General features: G+C 35.9%; 1 protein-coding gene across 1 annotated transcript in view; it reads left to right on the top strand.

Moving 5' to 3' along the window:
• The window catches only part of ndufb3 (NADH:ubiquinone oxidoreductase subunit B3), a 146,964-nt gene that overhangs the window by 35,329 nt on the left and 101,469 nt on the right, over window positions 1–10,166 (top strand). The window lies entirely within an intron of this gene.

Here is a 10,166-nt window from a genome sequence, read left to right as displayed (position 1 = left end):
TGTTACCCCTTATGTTTTCTTTCATGACGACCAATAAAAAACAACAGTGTTACCCCTTATGTTTCATTTGATAAAAACGACAGTGTTACCCCTCATGTTTCATATGATAAAAACGACAGTGTTACCCCTTGTGTTTTTTTTCATGACGACCAAAGAAAAACAACAGTGTCACCCCCTATGTTTTATTTGATAAATATCAACAGTGTTTTCCCCTTATATTTATTTCATGACGGCCGATAAAAAAACGACAGAGTTACCCCTCATGTTTTTTCCATGTTGACCAATAAAATACGACAGTGGCACCCCTGTCGACGTTTTTGCAGGGATCTGAACATGAGCTGTTTAGAGTGATAACCTCCGAACTTAACAATGCACCATCAAGACACCGGTTAAAGTCATCACAAAGGTTATACTTGACTTCATAATTCGCATGAAATAGAGAAAAGGTACTTCCCACAGAGGTCATCAACCTGACTTGAACCCCGGTCTCCAGGGGGTTAGGCAGAGTTCACCCCACTGCACCACTGAGGCGATGACAATACACAATAATCAATCATCAATAAAGAGGATATACATGACATTAAAATAGATGTGTGTATTTCTATTATTTCCCTTATGTTTTTTTTCATGACGACCAAAAAAAACAACAGTGTTACCCCCTTTATGTTTTTTTTCATGACGACCAATAAAAAACAACATGGTTACCCCTTATGTTTTTTTTCATGACGACCAATAAAACACAACAATGTTACCCCTTATGTTTTTTTTCATGACGACCAATAAAAAAAGGAACAGTGTTACCCCATATGTTTTTTTTCATGACGACCAATAAAAAAAGGAACAGTGTTACCCCTTATGGTTTTTTTCGTGACTACCAAAGAAAAATGACATTGTCACCCCTCATGTTTCATTTGATAAAAACAACAGTGTTACACTGTCGTTTTTTATTGGCCGTCAGGAAAAAAAATATAAGGGGTAACACTGTCGTTTTTATCGGTCATCATGAAAAAAAACGACAGTGCTACCCCTTATATTTTATTTGACAAAAACAACAGTGTTACCCCTTATGTTTTTTTTCATGACGACCAATAATAAAAAACAACAGTGTTACCCCTTATGTTTTCTTTCATGACGACCAATAAAAAACAACAGTGTTACCCCTTATGTTTCCTTTCATGACGACCAATAAAAAACGACAGTGTTACCCCTTCGGTTTTTTTTCATGACGACCAATAAAAAACAACAGTGTTACCCCTTTTATGTTTTTTTTTCATGACGACCAATAAAAAACAACATGGTTACCCCTTATGTTTTTTTTCATGACGACCAATAAAAAACCACAAGGTTACCCCTTATGTTTTTTTTCATGACGACCAATAAAAAAAGGAACAGTGTTACCCCTTATGGTTTTTTTCGTGACTTCCAAAGAAAAACGACAGTGTCACCCCTCATGTTTCATTTGATAAAAAACGACAGTGTTACACTGTCGTTTTTTATTGGCCGTCATGAAAAAAAACATAAGGGGTAACACTGTCGTTTTTATTGGTCGTTATGAAAATAAACATAAGGGGTAAGACTGCTGATTTTTATTGGTCGTCATGAAATAAACATAAGGGGTAACACTGTCGATATTTATCAAATAAAACATAGGGGGTAACACTGTTGTTTTTCTTTGGTCGTCATGAAAAAAACCACAAGGGGTAACACTGTCGTTTTTTATTGGTCGTCATGAAAAAAAACGACAGTGTTACCCCTTGTTTTTTTCATGATGACTGATAAAAAACGACAGTGTTACCCCTTATATTTTATTTGACAAAGACAACAGTGTTACCCATTATGTTTTTTTTCATGACGACCAATAAAAAACAACAGTGTTACCCCTTATGGTTTTTTTCATGACGACCAAAGAAAAACAACAGTGTTACCCCTTATGTTTCATTTGATAAAAACGACAGTGTTACCCCTCATGTTTCATATGATAAAAACGACAGTGTTACCCCTTGTGTTTTTTTTCATGACGACCAAAGAAAAACAACAGTGTCACCCCCTATGTTTTATTTGATAAATATCAACAGTGTTTTCCCCTTATATTTATTTCATGACGGCCGATAAAAAAACGACAGAGTTACCCCTCATGTTTTTTCCATGTTGACCAATAAAATACGACAGTGGCACCCCTGTCGACGTTTTTGCAGGGATCTGAACATGAGCTGTTTAGAGTGATAACCTCCGAACTTAACAATGCACCATCAAGACACCGGTTAAAGTCATCACAAAGGTTATACTTGACTTCATAATTCGCATGAAATAGAGAAAAGGTACTTCCCACAGAGGTCATCAACCTGACTTGAACCCCGGTCTCCAGGGGGTTAGGCAGAGTTCACCCCACTGCACCACTGAGGCGATGACAATACACAATAATCAATCATCAATAAAGAGGATATACATGACATTAAAATAGATGTGTGTATTTCTATTATTTCCCTTATGTTTTTTTTCATGACGACCAAAAAAAACAACAGTGTTACCCCCTTTATGTTTTTTTTCATGACGACCAATAAAAAACAACATGGTTACCCCTTATGTTTTTTTTCATGACGACCAATAAAACACAACAATGTTACCCCTTATGTTTTTTTTCATGACGACCAATAAAAAAAGGAACAGTGTTACCCCATATGTTTTTTTTCATGACGACCAATAAAAAAAGGAACAGTGTTACCCCTTATGGTTTTTTTCGTGACGACCAATAATAAAAAACAACAGTGTTACCCCTTATGTTTTCTTTCATGACGACCAATAAAAAACAACAGTGTTACCCCTTATGTTTCCTTTCATGACGACCAATAAAAAACGACAGTGTTACCCCTTCGGTTTTTTTTCATGACGACCAATAAAAAACAACAGTGTTACCCCTTTTATGTTTTTTTTTCATGACGACCAATAAAAAACAACATGGTTACCCCTTATGTTTTTTTTCATGACGACCAATAAAAAACCACAAGGTTACCCCTTATGTTTTTTTTCATGACGACCAATAAAAAAAGGAACAGTGTTACCCCTTATGGTTTTTTTCGTGACTTCCAAAGAAAAACGACAGTGTCACCCCTCATGTTTCATTTGATAAAAAACGACAGTGTTACACTGTCGTTTTTTATTGGCCGTCATGAAAAAAAACATAAGGGGTAACACTGTCGTTTTTAATGGTCGTTATGAAAATAAACATAAGGGGTAAGACTGCTGATTTTTATTGGTCGTCATGAAATAAACATAAGGGGTAACACTGTCGATATTTATCAAATAAAACATAGGGGGTAACACTGTTGTTTTTCTTTGGTCGTCATGAAAAAAACCACAAGGGGTAACACTGTCGTTTTTTATTGGTCGTCATGAAAAAAAACGACAGTGTTACCCCTTGTTTTTTTCATGATGACTGATAAAAAACGACAGTGTTACCCCTTATATTTTATTTGACAAAGACAACAGTGTTACCCATTATGTTTTTTTTCATGACGACCAATAAAAAACAACAGTGTTACCCCTTATGTTTTCTTTCATGACGACCAATAAAAAACAACAGTGTTACCCCTTATGGTTTTTTTCATGACGACCAAAGAAAAACAACAGTGTTACCCCTTATGTTTCATTTGATAAAAACGACAGTGTTACCCCTCATGTTTCATATGATAAAAACGACAGTGTTACCCCTTGTGTTTTTTTTCATGACGACCAAAGAAAAACAACAGTGTCACCCCCTATGTTTTATTTGATAAATATCAACAGTGTTTTCCCCTTATATTTATTTCATGACGGCCGATAAAAAAACGACAGAGTTACCCCTCATGTTTTTTCCATGTTGACCAATAAAATACGACAGTGGCACCCCTGTCGACGTATTTGCAGGGATCTGAACATGAGCTGTTCAGAGTGATAACCTCCGAACTTAACAATGCACCATCAAGACACCGGTTAAAGTCATCACAAAGGTTATACTTGACTTCATAATTCGCATGAAATAGAGAAAAGGTACTTCTCACAGAGGTCATCAACCTGACTTGAACCCCGGTCTCCAGGGGGTTAGGCAGAGTTCACCCCACTGCACCACTGAGGCGATGACAATACTCAATAATCAATCATCAATAAAGAGGATATACATGACATTAAAATAGATGTGTGTATTTCTATTATTTCCCTTATGTTTTTTTTCATGACGACCAAAAAAAACAACAGTGTTACCCCCTTTATGTTTTTTTTCATGACGACCAATAAAAAACAACATGGTTACCCCTTATGTTTTTTTTCATGACGACCAATAAAACACAACAATGTTACCCCTTATGTTTTTTTTCATGACGACCAATAAAAAAAGGAACAGTGTTACCCCATATGTTTTTTTTCATGACGACCAATAAAAAAAGGAACAGTGTTACCCCTTATGTTTTTTTTTGTGACTACCAAAGAAAAATGACATTGTCACCCCTCATGTTTCATTTGATAAAAACAACAGTGTTACACTGTCGTTTTTTATTGGCCGTCAGGAAAAAAAATATAAGGGGTAACACTGTCGTTTTTATCGGTCATCATGAAAAAAAACGACAGTGTTACCCCTTATATTTTATTTGACAAAAACAACAGTGTTACCCCTTATGTTTTTTTTCATGACGACCAATAATAAAAAACAACAGTGTTACCCCCTATGTTTTCTTTCATGACGACCAATAAAAAACAACAGTGTTAACCCTTATGTTTCCTTTCATGACGACCAATAAAAAACGACAGTGTTACCCCTTCGGTTTTTTTTCATGACGACCAATAAAAAACAACAGTGTTACCCCTTTTATGTTTTTTTTTCATGACGACCAATAAAAAACAACATGGTTACCCCTTATGTTTTTTTTCATGACGACCAATAAAAAACCACAAGGTTACCCCTTATGTTTTTTTTCATGACGACCAATAAAAAAAGGAACAGTGTTACCCCTTATGGTTTTTTTCGTGACTTCCAAAGAAAAACGACAGTGTCACCCCTCATGTTTCATTTGATAAAAAACGACAGTGTTACACTGTGGTTTTTTATTGGCCGTCATGAAAAAAAACATAAGGGGTAACACTGTCGTTTTTATTGGTCGTTATGAAAATAAACATAAGGGGTAAGACTGCTGATTTTTATTGGTCGTCATGAAATAAACATAAGGGGTAACACTGTCGATATTTATCAAATAAAACATAGGGGGTAACACTGTTGTTTTTCTTTGGTCGTCATGAAAAAAACCACAAGGGGTAACACTGTCGTTTTTTATTGGTCGTCATGAAAAAAAACGACAGTGTTACCCCTTGTTTTTTTCATGATGACTGATAAAAAACGACAGTGTTACCCCTTATATTTTATTTGACAAAGACAACAGTGTTACCCATTATGTTTTTTTTCATGACGACCAATAAAAAACAACAGTGTTACCCCTTATGTTTTCTTTCATGACGACCAATAAAAAACAACAGTGTTACCCCTTATGGTTTTTTTCATGACGACCAAAGAAAAACGACAGTGTTACCCCTTATGTTTCATTTGATAAAAACGACAGTGTTACCCCTCATGTTTCATTTGATAAAAACGACAGTGTTACCCCTTGTGTTTTTTTTCATGACGACCAAAGAAAAACAACAGTGTCACCCCCTATGTTTTATTTGATAAATATCAACAGTGTTTTCCCCTTATATTTATTTCATGACGGCCGATAAAAAACGACAGTTACCCCTCATGTTTTTTCCATGTTGACCAATAAAATGAGACAGTGGCACCCCGGTCAACGTTTTTGCAGGGATCGGAACATGAGCTGTTTAGGGTGATAACCACCGAACTTAACAATGCACCATCAAGACACAGATTAAAGTCATCACAAAGGTTATACTTGACTTTATAATTCGCATGAAATAGAGAAAAGATACTTCCCACAGAGGTCATCAACCTGACGTGAACCCCGGTCTCGAGGGGGTTAGGCAGAGTGCACCCCACTGCACCACTGAGGCGATGACATTACACAATAATCAATCATCATTAAAGAGGATATACATGACATTAAAATGTATGTGTGTATTTCTATTATTTCCCTAATGTTTTTTTTTCAAGACGACAAATAATAAACAACAGTGTTACCCCTTATGTTTTTTTTCATGACGACCAAAAAAAACAACAATGTTACCCCTTATGTTTTTTTTCATGACGACCAATAAAAAAAGGAACAGTGTTACCCCTTATGTTTTTTTTTAATGACGACCAATAAAAAAAGGAACAGTGTTACCCCTTATGTTTTTTTTCATGACGACCAATAAAAAAAGGAACAGTGTTACCCCTTATGGTTTTTTTTGTGACTACCAATAAAAAACAACATGGTTACCCCTTATGTTTTTTTTCATGACGACCAATAAAAAACAACAAGGTTACCCCTTATGTTTTTTTTCATGACGACCAATAAAAAAAGGAACAGTGTTACCCCTTATGGTTTTTTTCGTGACTACCAAAGAAAAACGACAGTGTCACCCCTCATGTTTCATTTGATAAAAACGACAGTGTTACACTGTCGTTTTTTATTGTCCGTCATGAAAAAAAACATAAGGGGTAAGACTGCTGTTTTTTATTGGTCGTCATGAAATAAACATAAGGGGTAACACTGTAGATATTTATCAAATAAAACATAGGGGGTAACACTGTTGTTTTTCTTTGGTCGTCATGAAAAAAAACACAAGGGGTAACACTGTCGTTTTTTATTGGTCGTCATGAAAAAAAACGACAGTGTTACCCCTTGTTTTTTTCATGATGACTGATAAAAAACAACAGTGTTACCCCATATGTTTTCTTTCATGACGACCAATAAAAAACAACAGTGTTACCCCTTATGGTTTTTTCATGACGACCAAAGAAAAACGACAGTGTTACCCCTTATGTTTCATTTGATAAAAACGACAGTGTTACCCCTCATGTTTCATTTGATAAAAACGACAGTGTTACCCCTTGTGTTTTTTTTCATGACGACCAAAGAAAAACAACGGTGTCACCCCCTATGTTTTATTTGATAAATATCGACAGTGTTTTCCCCTTATATTTATTTCATGACGGCCGATAAAAAACGACAGTTACCCCTCATGTTTTTTCCATGTTGACCAATAAAAAACAACAGTGGCACCCCTGTCGACATTTTTGCAGGGATCGGAACATGAGCTGTTTAGAGTGTTAACCTCCGAACTTAACAATGCACCATCAAGACACCGGTTAAAGACATCACAAAGGTTATACTTGACTTTATAATTCGCATGAAATAGAGATAAGTACCATCCAAAAGAGGTCATCAACCGGACTTGATCCCTGGTCTCCAGGGGGTTAGGCAGTGTGCACCCCACTGCACCACTGAGGCGATAACAATACCAGTGTTGTTTTTGGCAGGCATTTTAGATTTCGTTTTAGTCTTAGTCTTGTTGACGAAATACTTCTTAGTTTTAGTCCCATTTTAGTCATTTCTATCTTTGAAAGTTTTAGTCTAGTTTTAGTCTGACGAAAACTCAAAAGGTTTTAGTCTAGTTTTAGTCCGACGAAAACTCTGTGTGCCGTGTGCGTGCAGGCGCAGCTGCGCGCGAGCGAGGCTTTTAGTGTGTGATGGGGGCGCGACTGTTAGGACAAGCAGCTGGCTCCATTTCTGATGTCTGAGCTCTTGATTGACATTGCACGCATATTATAGTTGGCGGGAAAAAAGCATGTTTTGAAACTTTGTTCGTCCACTCACTAACAATTTAGTCTTGTCTAGTTCTCGTCTGACGAAAATGTCTAAATTTTTCGTCACATTTTAGTCTTTATATGGCTTTGGTGACGTTCGTCTTAGTCTCATTTTCGTCATGGAAAAAAGGGGTCTGACGACGTCATTTTCGTTTTCGTCTTGCCTGACGAAAACAACACTGGACAATACACAATAATCAATCATCAGTAAAGAGGATATACATGACATTAAAATGTATGTGTGTATTTCTAATATTTCCCTTATGTTTTTTTTCATGACGACCAAAGTAAAACAACAGTGTTACCCCTTATGTTTTTTTTCATGACGACCAATAAAAAAAGGAACAGTGTTACCCCTTATGTTTTTTTTCATGACGACCAATAAAAAACAACAGTGTTACCCCTTACGTTTTTTTCATGACGACCAATAAAAAACAACAGTGTTACCCCTTAGGTCTTTTTTCATGACGACCAATAAAAAACAACAGTGTTACCCCTTTTATGTTTTTTTTCATGACGGCCAATAAAAAACAACATGGTTACCCCTTATGTTTTTTTTCATGACGACCAATAAAAAACAACAAGGTTACCCCTTATGTTTTTTTTCATGACGACCAATAAAAAAAGGAACAGTGTTACCCCTTATGGTTTTTTTCGTGACTACCAAAGAAAAACGACAGTGTCACCCCTCATGTTTCATTTGATAAAAACACTGTCGTTTTTATCAAATTAAACATGAGGGGTGACACTGTCGTTTTTATTGGTCGTCATGAAAAAAAACAAGGGGTAAGACTGCTGTTTTTTATTGGTCGTCATGAAATAAACATAAGGGGTAACACTGTCGTTTTTATTGGTCGTCATGAAAAAAAACATAAGGGGTAACACTGTTGTTTTTATTGGTCGTCATGAAAAAAAACATAAGGGGTAAGACTGCTGTTTTTTATTGGTCGTCATGAAATAAACATAAGGGGTAACACTGTCGATATTTATCAAATAAAACATAGAGGGTAACACTGTTGTTTTTCTTTGGTCGTCATGAAAAAAACCACAAGGGGTAACACTGTCGTTTTTTATTGGTCGTCATGAAAAAAAACGACAGTGTTACCCCTTGTTTTTTATTTGACAAAGACAACAGTGTTACCCCTTTTGTTTTTTTTATGACGACCAATAAAAAACAACAGTGTTACCCCTTATGTTTTCTTTCATGACGACCAATAAAAAACAACAGTGTTACCCCTTATGGTTTTTTTCATGACGACCAAAGAAAAACGACAGTGTTACCCCTTATGTTTAATTTGATAAAAACGACAGTGTTACCCCTCATGTTTCATTTGATAAAAACGACAGTGTTAACCCTTGTGTTTTTTTTCATGACGACCAAAGAAAAACAACAGTGTCACCCCCTATGTTTTATTTGATAAATATCAACAGTGTTTTCCCCTTATATTTATTTCATGACGGCCGATAAAAAACAACAGAGTTACCCCTCATGTTTTTTCCATGTTGACCAATAAAAAACGACAGTGGCACCCCTGTCGACGTTTTTGCAGGGATCGGAACATGAGCTGTTTAGAGTGTTAACCTCCGAACTTAACAATGCACCATCAAGACACCGGTTAAAGTCATCACAAAGGTTATACTTGAATTTATAATTCGCATGAAATAGAGATAAGAAACTTCCAACAGAGGTCATCAACCAGACTTGAACCCCGGTCTCCAGGGGGTTAGGCAGAGTGCACCCCACTGCACCACTGAGGCGATGTCAATACACAATAATCAATCATCATTAAAGAGGATATACATGACATTAAAATGTATGTGTGTATTTCTATTATTTCCCTTATTTTTCTTTTTAAGACGACAAATAATAAACAACAGTGTTACCCCTTATGTTTTTTTTCATGACGACCAAAAAAAACAACAGTGTTACCCCCTTTATGTTTTTTTTCATGACGACCAATAAAAAACAACAGTGTTACCCCTTATGTTTTTTTTCATGACGACCAATAAAAAACAACAGTGTTACCCCTTACGTTTTTTTTCATGACGACCAATAAAAAACGACAGTGTTACCCCTTAGGTTTTTTTTCATGACGACCAATAAAAAACAACAGTGTTACCCCTTATGTTTTTTTTCATGATGACCAATAAAAAACAACAGTGTTACCCAGGGACGCGGGAAGTGGGGGTGCTTAGGGTGCTGCAGCGGCCCCTGCCTGTAACTGCAAGTGAGAAAGTTTTCTGAACAAATTAATACTTTTTTTTTGTTGCATAATTTTATCATACAACATGATTTTTCATTAAATTATTGACATCCACCCTTTTTATGATATTTATCATATTATTGGTACTATGCTGATTTTACATAAGCATGTTGGTGTTCAACATCTGTTGTAGTGAA

The sequence above is a fragment of the Gadus macrocephalus genome, chromosome 8 (genome assembly GCF_031168955.1).
Source record: "Gadus macrocephalus chromosome 8, ASM3116895v1".
Classification (NCBI taxonomy): Eukaryota; Metazoa; Chordata; class Actinopteri; order Gadiformes; family Gadidae; genus Gadus; species Gadus macrocephalus.
The sequence above is the reverse complement of the archived record's forward strand: the minus strand, read 5'-3'. Positions and strand labels throughout refer to the sequence as shown.